Raw genomic sequence first — 19,914 nt, 5'->3', positions numbered from 1 at the left:
AGTTAAACTTTTTTTTACTGTTGTCACACATTGTGACAGCAATGAAGTAAACGTCTTCCATGTCATTCCCCATTTCTCTCAGGCAGACCATTGTCTCCTGCCATAAAATGGGAAGTTGTGGGTAGCTTGTCTGCAACTCCCTGACATCAGTTGACATTTCTGTGACAAACCGAGGGGTCGACACCAGTAAAACCTTTATAGCTCGGGAGACAGTGGCACTTATCCCATTTTGATTAGTTCAACAGTAGAGGGATAATTGCTCTTGTCTTGACAAATACATTCAACATTTTGGTCCCAGCAGGTTTATTCCGATTAAGAGAACAACCCTTAACTGAACAAAATTGCCCAGGCAGTCACTGATTACGTGAAGAGTCCTATGCCTCTGGAATGTTTATTTAAACGATTTGGGAGGATGGCTGAACTGTAACGGTTTTAGAATTTGGGCTTTAAAAGAGTCCCTTTTAAAAACATGCTTTACTTTAATCCTCTTGTCTTTGAAAGGAGAGAAAAAGATGTCCAACACACATTCTCAGCAACCTAAGTGCTATATATTAACATCATGGTCTGTTTTTGGCGGTGGTTCCCTTGGTAATATCATAGACATTTAAAGAAATGGACCAACAGATCCCGCTGTTCTGGACGGAGACTAGTGAAGGAAAATAGAAGCACTTTTCCAGTGATGGCTGAGCTTTACTGCGCAGCCTCCAACTGAGCTCGACGCTGTAGTTGTGACGTGGGCAACGTGTCTGAAAGTTAAGGAAAGGTAAGTCTTCTGGTAGCTGTGCCAAGAGAAATCTCAATCATTCCCAATAAGCAGAGACGGAGAGCGTAGGTATACAGTAAGTTAGGAGATAACATAGACACAGGCTAATTATTGTTAACTAAAATGCTAGTTAACGTTGGTAATTAAACCTAAACAGCTGATATACATCGAAACTGTCTGCAAGCTTCTCCTGGCAATACGGTAATTTGTCAACTACGCGACAGCAAGTTGCTTGGTTAAGGACACAATCGTTAGCCTGTTTTTACAAAAACGTCTGCTATGGAGCCATACTGTGAACTACAAGGTAATCGAGCTTTTTAGACATTGTCGTGTTTCTTTAGAAATAAACAATGCACAAATAGAGTCTTGAATTGCATCAGATGTAAAGTTACTCACTGTCAAAGTGGCGCCACAATGAGTGGCAGTCAATGGGCTGCTGCCTGCAGGTGATGGCTTTGTAGCATTAAAATGGCGCCCTAGGGAGCTACGCTTAAAGAGGACAGCCTTGGCCAATCTAGGCTGCTTCCTTGTTAAACCTGGCGACTAAATAACCCACAATGCAACTAGATGATAGATAAAAGCTGAAAAGTCCCTGTAGAGCTGAGGGGAACTAATAATTCTCTGTGTTCATCACTACTATCAGCCTCTCTCACATACACAATCATTTAATCCATTCTTAATTTAAAAACTATTAATTGCTAATTCATTCCTGGATTGAAAACAAATCTCTCCGTAGATTCAAATTATCATTTGATTAGATCCTCTCTAACTTTAATACAATCAGGCAGACAGAACATAATAGGGAGAATGCTAATGGTCTATTATTGTTCATATTTCATCTCAGTCTGTTTGCAAAAACCTGCCATCGCTACGTAATTACGAGGAATAAATAAGGACTAAGAGATGTGATAAGGCATCTTTGGTTTAATCAATAGTTAGTTCATTTGTGTGTCGTTATGCACTCAATGCAGTATTACAAAAATGAATACCCTGACTGCACCATCGACTTACTGGTTATGCAATTCCTTCTGTGAGGTTTTGTTGTGTATAAGATGAGGAAAAAGCTGTGGAAAGGGCTGTATGCTTCAGGAGACGTGGAACAAAACAGAATATGTCACTGTGGTGGGTGGAGAAGCGAAGCAATGAGCTCAGAGGCAGTATTTAAAGAGAGGCAAATCGCTTCTTCTCTTCTACAACACAACTGATTGCTGCCATTGACGGGTTGATGTGAGATTGTGATTGAAATGAGCATTTGGTTTCAGCCAATTGACCTTTCAAGGCGATTGATTTCTAACTGGGAGGCCTTATCCATCGTTCAAGTTGATTGTTGTAATGTGGCATTGTGTTTGATTAGCTGCAATATGTAGACACCGTGAGCTGCTCGTTGCCATGGCTGGTTAGGCAATCCCATGTTGAGTTAGCTTTTCAATCCATTGTGCCACACATTGGCGGAAAAAGGGCCTGAAGCCAAAACAATAAGCATGTGTGGCGCGCGCACACACGCACACAACACACACCAGATGGATTATTTTCAATAACAAACCAGGTTAATGTATTTATTCCATTTGTGTGCTGCTGGCGTCTCAGCAGCTGTTGCTGTGTCACCAGCCATAGATCAGCCTGTTTCTTTACACGTCTGATGTTCCACCCTCATTGACTTCCCCCTCTTACCCTGCCTCTTCTTCCTCCTACTCTCTCCAACATCCCCCTTTCCTGGCCCCAGTTGCTCCCTGCGGCAAGACCTATACAGTAGCTATCACAATGACAAATGGATAGAGAGATTAGTGGCACTCTGTCACCAAATGAGTGTTGCGTGTTCTCCATCCCTAACACGCCAAGAGGCTTGTTGTTGTGACTGATAAAATGGCTGCTGCCTCTGACAACTTCAATTATGCTGCATACATATATCAAGATAATTATTTATCCCGCTCTCTGTCACCTTGTGGAGCATTGATGTGCCACATAGGGACTGCAATACACTGACAAATCATCCAAAGGATTTTTGCTTCACTTTTGTTTGTTCGTGTGACTAATTTTGTGTGGCTGACTTTTACTGCACATGAGATGATGTAAGTCTTAAAGCATCTCTTGCTCCTCAGTTGGTCACAGGGGAGAACCTCTCAGATCAGCTGTAGAACAATTAGGCAGCTGTGATGAGGGAGAGGGAGTGCGCGCACGCACGCACGCACACACACACACACACACACACAAATACAGGGAAATTATTGCCACAGCAGGAACATGATAACCCTGGAGACAACCACTGTATGTGTTTGTGTTGACCATCTAAAGCACCTTTGTGTTGTATATTGAGCATGGAGACAGGATGATTGGCTTTCCATTATTTAAGATACGGCACACATCACAAAGTCAGAGAATAAACCACTCGTTTGTTTAGTGCTTATTTACATATCTGCACCAAAGTAGGGCTTGGCGATATAGAAAATCAAATATTGTGAGATTTTTGACCAAATACCTCGATGTCTATACCGTGACAATATTGTATGGTTGACTATTGGCGCTTTCACAAAATGTTATTTACAAAATTAGATTTTTGATAAATTCTTTTCCAGAAATGATTTAATGACTTAGTGGGTAAAGGTAAATTACCACTAAAAACAGCTAGAACAGTCCGGTAAGTTCAGAAAATGACATCACTTTACTGAAATGCAGCCTTTAAAGCCAGGTAAAGACAACACTTACCAAATTACGATATCACGATGTATCCAAAATCTAAGAAAATATCTAACCTCATATAACGATATCGAAACAACATCAATATATTGCCCAGCCCTACACCCAAGTCAAGTGAAAGGAGTGTAAATAGAAAGTGAGAAATGTTAATGTGTCTACTTATGAAGTGAGATGTGGAGAAAATCCTCATTTCCATGAGAAAGATATTTGTGCAGCATATTGAGCCATGCGTGGTCAGAATTGCCGCTGCAAAATAGCCTCGTGAAGGAACTTGCACGTTCAAAAGTTGTGTTAAGTCGTGCCGCAGAAAACTCAAGCTCGGACAGACAATCTAGCTAGCTGTCTAGATTTACCCTGCAGAGATCAGTTAACTATAGTCCTCATAAATCCAGTTTAAAATTCCAACACAAAGAAAGAGGAAGACAAAGGACATCCGGCAGAACTATTCCATAAATGAAATGTCGTCCATTTAAACTTTTGGCATACAATGCTTTTGTGATCTAAATGGCACTAAACCTGTCCTGGGTCAGTTTAACCTAGGCAAAAACAATGAGTCCAAACATTAAGTACCACACAAGGGTTGAAATAAATACGTTTTACTGTATTTATGCAATACTGGTGTCAATTAACAGCAAATAACATTTATCCAAGCACATACTGTAAGTACTTACAGTATGCTACCATCTGTGTTTACCACTTCTTCTAAACTAAGAATAGCGTTGTGACTTTAATGCATATTCTCACTTAAGCTTCAATATTAGTTTAATACTTGACAAATGTCTCTGAGAGGATTAGAAATTGTGTTTACTCTGTTCTGAGTGATTTGCTGCATACACAATAGATTACTAAATGACTTCTCTCCCTCCTATAGGTCTCTCATGTGCAATTTCCAATCTAGTTGAAAGCAGAACCCGCACTCAGCAAAAATTGGAGAAATAATGGCTTTACAAATTATTGACACATTACATAAAAAGAAAAGGAACACTTCTATTATTGTTTACTGTGTAAAGACATAATTTAGTTACATGGAGTTTAGTGCATAATGTGGCTTTGTTATAAAAGAGGTTGAGGAAATTGTTTTTAGCTGAAGTCATTAAAGTTTATTTATGTTGCAGCTTTTTCTAGAGCATGAGAGGAATAAAAGCACTGGCTATGAATCATCTCAGTGGTAAATCCCTAGTGCGATTATGCACTGTGTTAGTCTTGCTTGCATTGCTGTTGACATCACTCAAATGTACACAATGTCAGGGTAATAATGATGTCAACGGGAGTGTAATTTGAGACTTCACCAGGTGGTGGCAGTTGTTCACCATTCAGCTGTCTGCTGTATCAACGCTTGAATTGACAGCAATCACCTCTGCACTTGCAACTAAGCATAACTGATGATACTGAGGATGGATTTTAAGGCTAAAACATAAAAGATTGTGTTGAATTATATAGAAAAGCACATTCTCAATTTATGTTTTTGGCCACTTAATCATGAAGTCATGTTCGTCATTTGTGGGAGTCGATCAGACAACAGATCTGTTTTGAACTGGATGGAAAGGATGATTCTCTGCGGTATCAATAACAAAATCAGAATGTATTCCACACATCTTATTCCTCTCTCAGCAAAAACAGAGCTATATTATCGTGTGCAAAGCTGTCACCATATGGAATGTGGTTGTAGACTTGAAATAGAGTCAAGCGGTAAACATTTGTCGTGCTGGGCACAGATGCATTGTAGCCCCCACGCTGTGTGACTCATAGCTACTGTACACTCACACAAGCACACTCACACACACATTGCACAAGTGCACGTGTGCAGACAAACCTCTCTCTCTCTCTCTCTCTCTTGCTCTCTCTCTCTCTTTTTCCTTTTGTCTCTATGATGTAGGCCAGTGGCAAGCGCAGACCCCTATCAGGGCTGACAACTGTTTGCCGGATGATGCCACAGAGAGGAGGCAAGAGGCCATAGTTAGGGGGTGACACCTGTCTCTGTGTACAGCAGCATCAGTCGCACACTTATAGAGATGAAGCAAATACAGAAAAAAAGGCTTTTTTGACAGATTCAAGTCTAGACTCCAAACTCCAAACTCCCCCCACCCCAAAAAATAATTCCAAAACAAATAAGAGTCAATACACACTTGAGTTCATCTGAAGCTAAGTCGGCACGTGGGAGGCCGGGGCTTTATCTCTTCTTTTAAAGCGTTGACTCACAGCCTGAATCACAGGCAGTACTTGGTTGACAGGAGGGAAGAGATAGCAGGCTTTCCCTCCCTGTCAGCTCCCACTATCAGCTGCTTGAGCCAAAATACAGCACATGGAGCTCTAAAATAAATCAGGATCTGGAGTACATTTTTGTCATTTTACCCGTGACCAACTTCTGGATTAGTACGAGAGTACAGCACAACAAAGAATTAAGGGATGAGTGTGGCATTACAAAATTACAGCCAGAAGACAGTTAGCTTAGTTTAGCAGATTTCATAAGCAGGACAGTGAAACATTTTCCAAAAAAAAATGATTTCTTTAAAAAGAACACAAAAGAGTTGGTTTGGGCAACTGAGGATTTATTTTTCATAACAGATCCTGAGATTTTGGGGCGTCCTGAACGTTTACAGGTCCAAGCTTCTGAATGTGTAATTGCAATTTCCCTAGCCATTGGTACATATCTCGTCACTCTCTTCCCCCTGATGTCTTGTCAGCTCTCTACTTTTTTAGATTTTGTTTGTATTATCTCAGGTGTATTTATGCCTGGATTACAATTAAAATGTTAATATAATCTGCAACTCAGGAGAAAGGCTAATTTCAGGTGTATAACGGGTCAAACACATGCCTTGTGAAGTATTGGAGATATTAACCATGTGTGCTGCCTTAGCTGCAGCCAGAGCTGTTTGTTAGAACCCTCAGCAGCCGTTTGCGCAAGTTTGAAATGGATTGGATTACCTATGTTGATTTTTTTGAATAACCACTGTGTTATGGCCAGCAGAACTAGTCTTGCAGCTTACCTATCTACTTTAAACATGGCCACTGTGCTTACGCTGTATCTTCCAACATATCGACTCAACAAAGCAGGTTTTCACAGTTAGGCCAACCAAAAGTGGAGTTAAATAATCCCACAGACACAGAAATGTCTGTCCTCGGATCAACAAAAGTGTCTTACATCGATCTGGGTCTCAGAAAACCAAAAGTTCCCATCAGCCTAATGCCGGATTTATATTGGTTTCACTTTTGCCAGAAGGGACTTTATCTGTACATCAGCTGTTCTACAATCAATTTCTGCCTGACCCAGCTTGGGAGCATTTTCCGCTCGATCCTATTTATGCAGGCACACACCTGTGTGTGTGTGTGTGTGTGTGTGTGTGTGTGTGTGTGTGTGTGTGTGTGTGGAGTTAGGGGGGGAAATCTGAATGTGTCTCGTATGTTTATATGAGATCATAATAATGAATTCATGAGGTCATCAATTAATCCGTCACTCAAGGGATAAAAACGGCTCAGTCTTAGTCTTCAACGTACACAGTAGATCAGAAGAGATGTGGCAGTGTGTGTGTGTGTGTGTGTGACACAGCAGCTCGCACATGAGAACTGAATACAGAGGAGACGAGACAGATTTTATAGGAGACGTTACTCACTCTGGAACAAGACTGCACAAAGACACACGCTTTCACACACACAGACGTAAAGACAACCCCCCTACCCGATACACACACACACGCACGCGCACACACACACACTACTCTCTCGCTTTGACGGTGAGGTTGTTGCCAAGGCTCAGCATGAGCAAATTGATTGGTTGCCTCTGCTCATCACCGTAGAAACCCAGCAGTTGGATTGGCCGGTTGTGTAAAGAGAGCTTTTCAAGATGTTTTCCCCGACTCCTCCTATACCAACCCCTGAATCCCTCATTTCTCTTATTATTGCCACACACTGCTCATCCGATTTAATTAGCTTGGCTTTACAGTAGTGTTTTTTCCCCTTTTAATGCTTTTATCGTAGCAAGCAAAGTAGTGTCAAGTGAATAAAGGGGGGGGAATCATTTCAGTACAGAACTATCTATATTATCATATGAATGATGATTCTAGTAAGAAATGATCACAGCAATTTATTGATTCCCACTTGTCTTTGCCTAGATGAGGTGAAGAGCACATGCCAGAGGTGTGATATATGTAGTGTATGGTAATATTTGATTGGTAAGCAGCACGAAGACCTAATCCTGGAACAGAAACGATATCCTGTTTAGACTAGCCAGCATGAGCATCAAACACAGACACTTTCCTTGTCTGTGGTTCATATCTGTTGATAAGCACCAATGACAAAATATGTCCTCGGCCTTAGGGTCAGCACGCTTGATTGTGTTTGCACGTCCAAGTTGTGTGTCCGCGTGCCTGACTGTAAACATGTGTGTGCATGGCTGTGTGTTTGCGTGCCTCATGCCTCTGGCCGTGTGGGGCTGTGTGTGTGCAATAGCTCTACGATGCATGTGCTGAAATAAACAAGGTCACTCAGTGCAAGGCTGATAATCCTGCAGCCCACCCCCCCTCCCCCTCCCCCTCCCCTCCCCCTCCACACACACACACACACACACACAATCAAGACAGACTGTCCACAGCGATAGGCAATAGTGGTTTACATCCCCCCCGTCTCTGGAAGAACATAAAGAGACATAAGGACATCTTCAAATATGACAGGAATTCTGGAAATCTTTGCTGTCTGTACGATTAATATAAGGCGCGAGCCAGAAGGTGATTTGCGTGGTATAGCATAGCATAAAGGCTGGAAGCAGTTAAAAAGAATTCCCGGTAGCCAGACTTTTTGTACCTTTGGACAGAGCCAGACTAGCGGTCATCCCTTGCTTAGTTGTGACCAGTTAAACCATTTTCCTTGTTTTGTTTGAATAATTATACCTTATACCTGTGTATTCCCTCCACCACATTGGTGCTTTTGGGATCCGGATTCTTGTATTTCTGGTGTTAAGAAACTTTAACCCTTAAACCAAAATGACATGTCTTTTAACTGCAAATCCCCAAAACTGTGCCTACTGGTTTACTGTTAACTACAAATGCACAATATATCGTTTTTCAGCAAAAGGCTGCGACAGACACTCAGAGATTTTCCTTGTGTTAGTTGAAAGAAAAAATCAGCAGGAAATAACACATTAAAAAGAAACCGCCATTCTTTTTTTCGTGGAACCTAGTACACTTTAATATCTATTTAAGTAATATTGTTATCGCTATATTCACAACATTATTGCATATTTTCCTCGTATCATGCAGCCCTCTTGCCTACCATTCCCAAAAAATAAAAAATATCATATTCTCCCCTCTCCAAGGCAACAATTGTTATCACTCTCTCCAGTAAAGGATGAACAGTGCTCAGCAGAAGCCAATTATCGTCAGTTAGCTGTACGCCGTAGATCTATCACTCCTTTTACCAGGCACTCAGGGTTCAAATGTATTCCATCATCATTTTTTACAAGGGCCGGTGAATGCGTTGATGTTATTTATAGGCAGCTGTTTTCCTTTTCATCAATGCTCTCACCCCTTGCGTGTTTACTGCACCTCCTTGTTCACCTCTCCGGTGACAGGAAGCTGAGTTTAATAATACGTAACATTCCACTCTGCTTACTTGTACTTGTGTATTGTCAGCTTCTGTGGATTCTCCTTTTTCTGTGTCGATGCCATGTGCAGAAAGACATCTCAATGAAGCTGTACCGTACATTCTTGTGTTATACCAGAAAGTACAAATACAATGTGCCGACAAATCTCACACAAATGGTTATAAAATAGAACATAAAAAAACTCAACCGAAAACACCTGTCAGACAATCAATATATGCATCGTGATGAAGTTCCATTGGCCTTTGGAATTAAACTAACCCCAAGTCATCCCAAACCCTTCCCCATACCTAGAGATTGGCATGGTGTTATTTATTTATTTATATATTCACAAAGAAAATTGGTGTCCTTAAAAGGTTGGATTTTCCTAAATGTTTTGAATTAAGGCATTAAGATCAATTTCCCAAAAATGTTGTTTTATTCCTCTTTTTAATCAACTTTAGCAAGGGTGTGTAAACTTTCTCAAGCCACTGTAAGTGTGTTTGCGCGTGCCTGAATATTTGTCAGCATGTGTGACTAAATTGATTACTTTGCTAGTGCAAATAAACTTATTAGTGCAAATATGACTCAAAGCAACATCCTTGCTGTCTAAAAGACACGTCACATTCCACAGAGTGAAGTTCAGGTATTTGTTAGTTCTATTATGCAAGAATGTTAAAGGCCCAGAAAACACATTTTCTTAATCTGCCTCTTACTATGAGCAATGGGATCCTAAATGCCTGAGGAAGACCCGGCTGGGTCAAAACAGTCCGGCACAATAAAATGTATGGGAGAATTAGCAGAGTGCGGGCATCTCATTCTTTTCAGTTGTATCCTCTATGAAAACAAAATGATGTGCCAGATAGAGCAATGTTTTACATGAAAGATGTCTGTATTTGTGTTTTTGGTCGTGTTCGGTGGGATGACAAGGGATGAGGACAGGAATGAAAAAGGGGTGTATAGTCCCGTGGGAGGAACACGGTCAATTGGAGTGTGGGGGTACACCTCGATGGCTTAATCATCCACCTGCAGTTTAACTTGAGCTAAAACAATGTAGATCAATGGCTACAGAGTATCTGCTCTTTGCTTGGCTTAGGGAAGGACAGAAAAGCAGTTTAAAGGTACATTACGTCAGGGCTAAAGAATGGTGTTGACTGTCAGAGGGACCATTTGATTTACAATTACAGCCTGATCCACCCTGCAGGACCTAATGAAACATCATTCAGCCTGCAGACTGGGCTTCCAGAGAACAGTCACACAACTTTTAACCCATTTAATTATGTGTAATAATAACTTCAAATGTTGGCTTAAACAAGTATCAATGGTGCACGATGAGTTTGATTAAATTAAGTGGTTTCAGACACATTGCACAATGCAGGATTGACACACTACATGTAGATGCAAGAGGGAATAACAGGATTTAGCAAAGTTCATAATCACACACCATCTTCCTCAACGCTTTCTTAGCTGTTAATACAAATGGCGTGACAGCCCAAGTGTGCTGTTTCACAAGCTAATTTGAAGTTGTAGGCCTCCAAACAACAGCACAGTCCTCACAGAACTGTAAAAGGTGTTTTCTTCACAAAGATTGGTTTGATTGGTATAACGGCTCAGGACAATGGTGTTATCCAGCCTTGTTATACAACCAAACACAACTGTTGACGCTTGCTATCAGATGTTGTTAAGGGGGTGTGAGGCAGAGAGTTCACTGCAGTCGATGTTCTGGGTAAACCTAGTTTCTCTAGTCTGTCACCTTCCATTTTCAGAACTCTCCGCCAACATGTCTCTTGGCTGTCTGACAGTTTTGTTGTGTGCAGGAGCTCACTTATGCTCACAAAATAATGTCCTCATTCAAAAAGTACTTAAAGTCACCAGTCACACGCTCTCTTATCAAAGCATGTCCTTCATAAAAGTTGTAAGTAAGTGATGTAAAAGGAATCATTCAGTCTTTTTTACCCGTCATTTATGGTTTTGCACTCCCGCCAGGCAATGCTGACAAAAAGAATTCTGGTCATATTTCTTTTCTTGTTGCCAAAAGGCAGAAACTGCCCAGAAAATAAATAAATGTGGTGCTTGTTTTATAGCAAGACCTAAAGGTAAGATATGATGTGTTCATTTCAGGATCAGAGCTCCTCCTCCTTCGTGTCTGTGTGGAAGCCTGAAACCCAGCACAGTCTCAAAAATGGGAGTTAGGAGTAAGTTAGAACGGTTATGGGACATCTTTTGATTGCCTGGTGAAGGTTTGCTTAACAATTTGTGAAATAATTTTGGTTTTTTGTCAAAAGAAAGATGAGAAGATTGATGCCACTCTCATTTGTGTATGGTAAGTATGAAGCTACTGCTAGCAGCCGGTTAGTTTAGCTTGAACACAAAACAAGACTCCAGAAAGCGGCACTTATCCCCCCCGTAAAACATCACTTGGACACGGAAGGTTTTGAACAAACATGACATTTTTACTTAGTAGGGTGGAAATGTGCTTTTTAGGGGGTGTTTTTTTTACTTTTTGACACACCCACGCTAGCGGTCCCCTGTTTGTGCAGGGCTAAGTTAAGCTTTGAAAAAATACACAGTTAAAAGAAATTATGATGAACATGTGAATGATGTTCACATACTGAGAGTACAATATGGCACTGGACATATAGATATTAGATCACATCATGTACCAAACAGGTCTTGTATTATGCTACATATTTAAACTAGGGCTGGCCAATATGGAGAAAATCAAATATTACAATATTTTTGACCAAATACCTCGAGAATGTAGATTATGAAGTACAGAAGCTCCCTCGTACATTGAACCACGGACACTCTGATGTTCCCTTCTTTGTTATTGGCAAAAGTGCATCCGATTACTGAATGACTGATATCAAAAAAATTTGTTCCAGCAGTTAACATTATTGTCATGATGGCTATAATTATTTATAATTTTATTTACCTGGGTTAAATTAAGTTTAAATTGAATACTGGTCTTGGGTATGGACATCTCTCTTTCACCTGAACTGTAGTCTATGTCCATGACGTTCCACTTCCGGGATTGCTCCTTTTCCTTTTTTCACTCTCTTTGGCCGGATGTCTGTTACCTTCCACTTTCTTTGTGTTTGAATTTTAAACTCTGGTGGATTTATGGGAAATATGGTTAACTGCTTCTCAGATCTCTGCAGGGTAAATCCAGACAGCTAGGTAGACTATCTGTCCAATCTGAGTTTTCTATTGCACGACTAAAAACTCTTTGGAAAGTACACATGTTCCACCAAAACAAGTTACTTCCTGAGGCTATTTCAAATCGGCACCGGGGTTCCTTGCGGGGCTCCGTGCGGCGCCTGAGACAATTGTTATTGGTTTATAAACAACAGCACGTTTTTCTCCCATCCCGCAGTGCTGTGTGGACTCGCCAGAACCTCCTCAGCAGCGCTGTTGAGGAGGGTCTGGCAATGCAAGACTACTTGAACTGCTCCCAAAGCAGCAAACCAATCTGTGAAAGCTACCCTCGTTGTCTTGCTTTCCACGTACATGTAGATTTAAAGCTTGAGGCACAACACTCTGTCAGCAGATGGACCAGATAACCTCATATCTGACTTTACAGCTGCACAGTTATCACTTCAGACCCTGTGGAAACTTTTGCTTGTGCACAGCGGAAACATGCCCCATAGGAACAGTGAAATAAACGGAGAATGATTCAAGAAATGAATGGATGCTATTCCTATCTGTTATGATACAAAAATGTACTCAGGCTTTTTTGTTTCCTCTTCCAAATAAGTAATCTTCAGTCCTGTTCATATTTTTGTGTTAATGATGTTGGTCAGTTGCCAAAATAGTTCTCCATTGACTCAGCCCGGTTTATGTTCTACATTTAATGGATCAGTGCAGAGAGAACTTACTCCTAGATGCCAACTGTGCATGTCACTAATGCTTTGTCTTGATTTATTTGGTACTTGTCTCATACAGTAGATGTATACTGACAAAATGGCCTGAGTGGTCTCAGGATGTGTGTGTCTGGCTTCCGGAGCAGTACTTTATTTTTAGTTCTCTTCACAAAACCTTTAGGGAGTACCTTCACTCTGTGTAAGACTTGATTCCAGTTGTCTGCATAGTTAGAGGGAACAAGGCTAAACAACATCTGACATTAATAAAGTCTATAGTTAAAGTGGTCAAATATTCTGCTAAACAGTTCTGCTAAAAGCAATGAAACCAACGCATTCTCATGTACGGATCTCTATGAAAATGTATGCACACCAAGTTAGAAGATTGCCGGCTGGTCAAGTGACGCCAGGTGGTCAAGTTGTTTAATCCGCTACAGAACTTCGTGACACCGGTTCCAGACCTTCGTTAAATCAGCAGTAGTTGGTGGTTCAGTTACCCGGAAACAGGGGACTTTGAGCCGGGTGTAATTCTGTTAAATTCATTCTGTTAAAATGCTGGGTTTTCTGCCTCAGGTCTAATAGGCTTTTTGGCCTGTGACTGATTTATGAAGAAATCCAAAATGTGCCTGCGTGCCCTGTTATACGCAAGCTAACGTCTGTACTGTTGACCCGCCGGGAAAGTTTCCACAACTATCTTTACTTATGAATGAGTGTCAGAGGCGCCTCGCTCTTGGCAAAATTGAAATCTTGGCAGATTCATTCTGATCAAATTATGTGTTCATCTCGTACCAACCAAATTTTAAAATCTAATCACATTTAATTGTAATGAAAGGGAGAGTAGGTTAAAATCAATAAACAATCAATTAAAATAAATGTACAGTAATATTTAATTATGGTTGTGGTTTGTCTACCTTAAATCCTGATATTGCCCGGTGCCAGATCTAATGTCAATGATCTTGGTTTGATGATGAGGTTTTGTTTGCCTCATGCAATACATCAAGGTTGATTGCTTCCACTTATTTATTTCATACTCAAATTCCTTCCTTATTATTCTGCCGTAACTCCACACACTCACTACTACTACTCTACTCACCAGTGCCAAACAGCAGGGAAAAAGAGATGGCAAGATACAAAAGCCTGAAAAGGACTTTAAACTACCTGAATGATTCCAGATTAATTTTACCGGATGAGCTCCAGTTGTGCATTGAGGAAAAAAGTGACGCATAATATCAATGTATTGATTCATCAAGGCCGGAGACCAGACCTTGTCAAAAGGCAAGGTTTAGTTATTATTTCACCAAAAGCTACTTGAGTAGACAAATGATGAGGGAGCAGAATTGCAAAGCTGAGGGCTTCTGTTCAAAATACATCAAAGAGTATTTACAAAAAAACTCAGTGCCAACTTTTCGGGCAGTGTTGTAAGAAACATGAAATTGAAGTGCTGAAGAAAATCAGAGAAATACAAGATGAATTAGTGTCTGAAGCAGAGCATAGAATTAAAAAGTTTGATGACATTCACGCTCAGGAGTGGAATCAACTTGGAAGGGGTAAATAATCAGATTAGCAATGTTTTCTTCTAAAAGGAAATAAAAAGTAAAAATGGCAACACTGTGGAGCGAAACCAGGCACACTCAATCAACCCAGGGACAAGGGAAAGACAACAAATTAAACTCTCCAGTACACACAATCACAAATATAAGGGGGGGGATAATCGTAAAGCCATGGCTGAAACGGTGCATGCTGATATAAATTAAATTAGGGTTAAAACACTGGAGGAAATAATACAAAAAATAATCAAAAGAAACAATCATTTGTCTAAAGGTCTACTACAAAAGAAGGCATAAGGGAAAACAGTACAGTAATGTTAAAGCTGTTATTGTCAATATTTTTATATTAAAAATGCATCAAATGAGATGGATTGACTGTATGCAAAACCCACAGTAGATACCTGCCTAGCACCCAATGGCAAAGGAAATTTGAAGAGCCATGTGTTTATGAATTTATTGGAGAGGAAATAGAGCAAAAAGGATAGTGTATATTCATCACGTGGCCAAAAAACCCAACTCCAAATGTTGCTCCCTATACTGGATATGTTTCTTTGCTAAATGTATGCAAGCGAGTTTGCCATATCAGCCTAAAATGTGACAACATATCATGTGTTGCTTACAGCTTGTTTCCGCTGCTCCATAGATTTCCATAAATGTTTTACTTCAGGTTTGAATAATTCTGAGGATAAAAAAAACTTCAATAATAATGATCCTAAAAGAACATTCAAGGAAAAATTACCCAACACAAATAAAAGAGGAAACAAGGAGAACTCACGAGGAAGAATGTAGCAATCCTGTTTCTTAGACATTTTGTTGATACACGAGTTGGATGTGAACACAAACTTTTGACAAAGTGCAATGCTATTTGTCAATTTTGCCACTTGCTTCTTAAAATGGGGATAGACTGAAGACAGAATTGATATTTTCAGGATTCCCAATTCATTTTTGGGGACTATAGATTTGGATGAGTGAAGGCTAATAAACACGGCAGCATGGTATGACATTCAGAGTTTAGTGTGTACCGGGGTCAGCACCGTGTCAGTCTCAAATACGCAAAGTAAAAGAATTTCTCAAATATACTGTTTGCGGAAATAACAGATTATGGATGCTCGCACAGACCAGCATAAACAAACAGCAACAAATAAAAAAATGGATGTATAGATGAGAAGAAAAAACTCAACATTGTTACAAATAACAACCTCAGTGTCTGCTTTCTGCTTTACTCTGGTACAGTTTGTTTACAGGCATAATTGGCCGTAAAAAACATTTTCTGATTGACAATATTTTGAGCTTCAAAAGCTTCTGGGAGGGAGAATAAAACATACGCTAATAGACAGCAGCTCACATCTGCTGTAGAAAATAGGGCCAATAGTCATTATAACAACTCATTAGACAATGATACGGAGGAAATTTGACGTATTACACTAATAAGCTGTTCTACCAATGCCACTTGAGCATCAGTCTTTTGTACACTCCATCTATAAATCACATTATAATGGTCTAATGACTGTGCTAATCCAACAGTAATGCATTATGTCATTTAAGTGCAGTACTATGTGCTTTGTATAACCAGGTTGGAAGAATACAATCAATTACAAAAAAACAGCATTTGTTTTTCCAAAAGTATTGTTTACTCTAGTGCTCTAGGACTTCAAGTTTCCATCTGGACAATGTAAGAGTCACACAGAGGCTAACGGAAAGAGTGCGCTCAATATTTTTAAATTAACCTCTGGTTGCAGAATTACCATGGTGACGAGGCTGTTCTGTGCAGCAGTAAGTGGGTTGACATAAAAAATCCCAATGAACCACTGTATGAAGACTAATAATATGTTTAAAATAAAAAGCACTTTTAGTCCTCTTTCTCTAATAGTCAATAAAACATGGTCAAGCAATGTCATTTATCAGCCAAAGAAGTGGGATTTTATTTCAAACCAGGGTTCATAGTTGCAATAAATGCAATAATTGCTTTCACCCAACTACCATGGACAATACCTTGTTCATTCCTCTGAAAGATGCACAGTGGGGCATCAAGCCAAAAAGTTCAACTGCTGCGCATAAAAATACTTAGATGAGTCGAGTTGCTTCCATAGATGTATGCTTGCACACACTTTGCGGCCCATAGAGCAGGCGCGCTAGAGACCTCCAGAGGCTGAGCTGGCTTCTTCTGGTATAGTGCCCTACTTACTCAAATGAGGATCAAATGATTTCATTTTGTGGCTCTTCTAGACTTTCTGGTTGTGACGCTCATGTCACAGGCCGGGAATTGAAATTCCACTGTTTGCCACTATGTTTAATTGGCTTCAAAGGCCGGCGCATTTCCTGGGGGCTCGAACATGCACGTCTTTCAACTTCCTACACACACACACACACACACACACACACACACACACACACACACACACACACACACACACACACACACACACACACATATATGGCTTAATGTCTTGCAACTCTTGTAAAGAATCTGAATCCCATTTTGAATGACTTAAGTGTTTTCCATTTGGAACACAAAAAGTCTAAAACATGTTTTAACAGACAAGGATCAGTTTCATTAAACTTTCTTTAAAAATCATGGCATCATAGAACAGACTGATCTATCTTCATTCCTCATTATGACATGTCAAATATTATTTCCAAACTGTTCTAATCAATATTATAACACTTTGTATCTGCTGTATACAGAAAGAAAATAAGAGGTTGAAACTAAGTTTATTTGATTGCACATCCAAAAGATTTGCATTTCCCAGACTAATGCGCAAACCGAGGAGCATATCTTGTGTCTTACGTATAAATCAACAAGGAAAATCACATTATGAAAATCAGGTTGATGAGGTGCTTTTCCCTCACAGCCAAATTACCCAGGAGAATGTGCCTCAGTCAGGAAAATCTGTTCCCTGTCAAAATAAAAAAAAAACTCAGCTGATGTGCTATTTCAGGTGCCAGGAAATCTCGGTCGCGGAATATAATGAACCAGATCATAAGTCTCCGCTGTCACGTTGCCTTATTCACTCAGTCATGAGATGTTAACCACATCCAATGAGAGCGAGCTCCTCTCAGCCAGTCAATGAGTCGCTATGACAACAGCTCTTGACAAGGAAAATCGGGTTTGATGTCTTGAAAAAAAAAAAAAATCTCTTGGCATCAAAAGGGCGGCTTACAGACTGAGCTCCCTTTCTAGAGACAACTGAAAAGAAGCCTGTCCACTCTGTAGGATGATGGAGCTTGTAAATGTAATTCAGATCATCTGTTTCCACTTCATCAAAGACAGAGAGTTTATGAATAAGAACTCTCATTGCATATTCAGAGACAATGAGCATCAGGGTCAATGGGATGTCAGCGGGACAAGGTTCCCTTTATCTATTAACCTATGGACGGGTGGCCGTGAACCCGACACCCCCACAGTTCATTATTGATGCTTTCTAATTAGTCTTCTGGTTCCCTTTCATCCCATATCTTGTTATTCACCAAGGTGGCTTCCGTAACATTTGGAAATAGCAAAATAATTTCTTCTCATGCTGTGATTTACAGTTATTGTGTGCTGAGGCCAGGCCAGGCAATTCGGAGATGAAAATGAACCGGGGACAGGAGGAGAGTTCAAATCTGTAACTCACTTCCTCCTCCCACATATGAAAGTAATAACTCAGTCTTTGTGTCCTCAGCCGACTATGCAGCCTTCGTTGGAGCATCGCATCGCCAAGCATGTTGGTCTCAAGGTTGTCCTCGCAGATGCAGTATGAACCTCAGATAGAATTGATCCGCACATATTTCCGCCAGAAGACAGCTGAACCCTCGAGGAGGCCGAGATGAGAAATGGACACATCAAGAAACGAATTGGAAACATTTCTGCTTAGATAAAATTACACAGCAGTAGGTTTGCAGCACATTTCCGTCGGTCCTCCTCACACTGCAGGCACTTCTCAGAAGCAATTCTGCTTTGAAAATGTTAGAAAAAAAAGCAATGAAAGTAACCTGCAGTGAAGATCAAAAATAATTGAACCAGGCAATGTGTCCATTTCCCAGCATGGCGTTATGCGTACAAATCGGGCAGAATGACTAAAAGCATATTTTGTCTAATTCAGCGGAATCACTGTGACAAAAGAAGCTAAAGGCATGTAGGAGGTGAGTTTGTGTGCATTTCTTTGCATGTTTTGTTCCATAATTATTAAGTGTATATGGTAACAGATCCACTTTTGAAGGTGCTCCTATGACCTTTCCAGCGGCTTCTCTATTTCATCTACTGATTCCACAAAATCTCTCCAGCTACCTCCCTGAAGTGGACATCAGCCTCGGGCCCTAAAGGTAAAGCCGTTACACCTGGTCTGGTCAGGCCAGTAAACATAGACGATTTGCTCCCAAACACCTCGGAACCACCTGACCTCATCCCAAAGGCTGCATGGGACAGAGTGTGTGAGTGGATGTGTGTGTGTGTGTGAGAGTGAGTGAGTGAGTGAGTGAGTGAGTGAGTGAGTGAGAGAGAGAGAAAGAGAGAGAGAGAGAGAGAGAAGGCAAGAGACAAATTAAAAAGAAGAAGAGGTGAGCAAAGGAGAGCAAGGGTAGTTGTTGCTGCACTTCATGGGAACATTTTAACATTTTCATATGAGTGTGCTGTTTGGGGAAGTCAAGACGTGTGTGTGTAACAATAAGGGCAAGAGGGATAGAGTAGATAAGAGAGGCCTCTATTAAATCTTGATTGCTCACCTGGTGTATGTTTAGTGTGTGTGTGTGTGTGTGTTTGTGTGTGGTTTGATTACTCAGAAAGGGGTCCTAATCAAATAGTAAAGAGAGAAAAACACCAGATCCTCTGTAATTGCATTAACTCCTAACTGGGCTTGTCGCACGTGCGCACGCATCCCCAAAAACTAAACCTGACATTGTTTCTAATGTAAGGTAAATCCAAAAGATCTGGCCCATAGAGATGACAATAATCTATAACTAAAAAGATAGAAAAGAAATATTAGATGATGGAAAGAAGTATGAGCCAGCAATAATGTGAGAATAATCAAACTAAGAGACAGCTTTCCTTTCCTCTGGCTGGATTTAGGACAGTGGTAATGTCCTTATAAAAACACCGATCCATCTACAGTTGAAATTACAGCCTTTGCCGTTAAATCGAATCTGGCCTGCGTGTGTGTATGTGTGAGGAGCAGTCTGCCAATATTGCCATCAATATCGGTTCATCTAATAAATGCACAATCTTGCAAAATAAAATTGAGTTTCATTCACAGTCGCCAGCGGGCCCATATTGAAACCTATTGATTGCCTGCGCTTATGCGTCGCCTGCAGCGGTGGCGGCCAAGGACCCATTGGTTTTGGGATGAGATGTGATCAGTGCAGCTGCCAAATGAGAGCAGCGACAGCGGCGACATCGGGCGCAACTCAGCAGAGTTTTCGGGAGCACACTCGCTGGCACTTAACCTTGAAGCTGTGTTCAACTCACTATAAATAATGCCCTTGGGGGGGGGGGGGGGGGGGGGG

At 40.7% G+C, this 19,914-nt stretch overlaps 1 long non-coding RNA gene across 1 annotated transcript in view; it reads right to left on the bottom strand.

Moving 5' to 3' along the window:
• Positions 1-1,389: 1,389 nt before the first annotated feature.
• The window catches only part of LOC117939003, a 21,349-nt gene continuing 2,824 nt past the window's right edge, over positions 1,390-19,914 (bottom strand). The window contains exons 2-3 of the long non-coding RNA XR_004655518.1: positions 11,698-11,701; positions 1,390-1,399 (exon numbers count right to left, since the gene is read on the bottom strand). This is a non-coding gene — a long non-coding RNA (uncharacterized LOC117939003). The remainder of the gene's footprint in view (positions 1,400-11,697; positions 11,702-19,914) is intronic.

Source organism: Etheostoma cragini, chromosome 23 (genome assembly GCF_013103735.1).
Source record: "Etheostoma cragini isolate CJK2018 chromosome 23, CSU_Ecrag_1.0, whole genome shotgun sequence".
NCBI lineage: Eukaryota > Metazoa > Chordata > Actinopteri > Perciformes > Percidae > Etheostoma > Etheostoma cragini.
The sequence above is the reverse complement of the archived record's forward strand: the minus strand, read 5'-3'. Positions and strand labels throughout refer to the sequence as shown.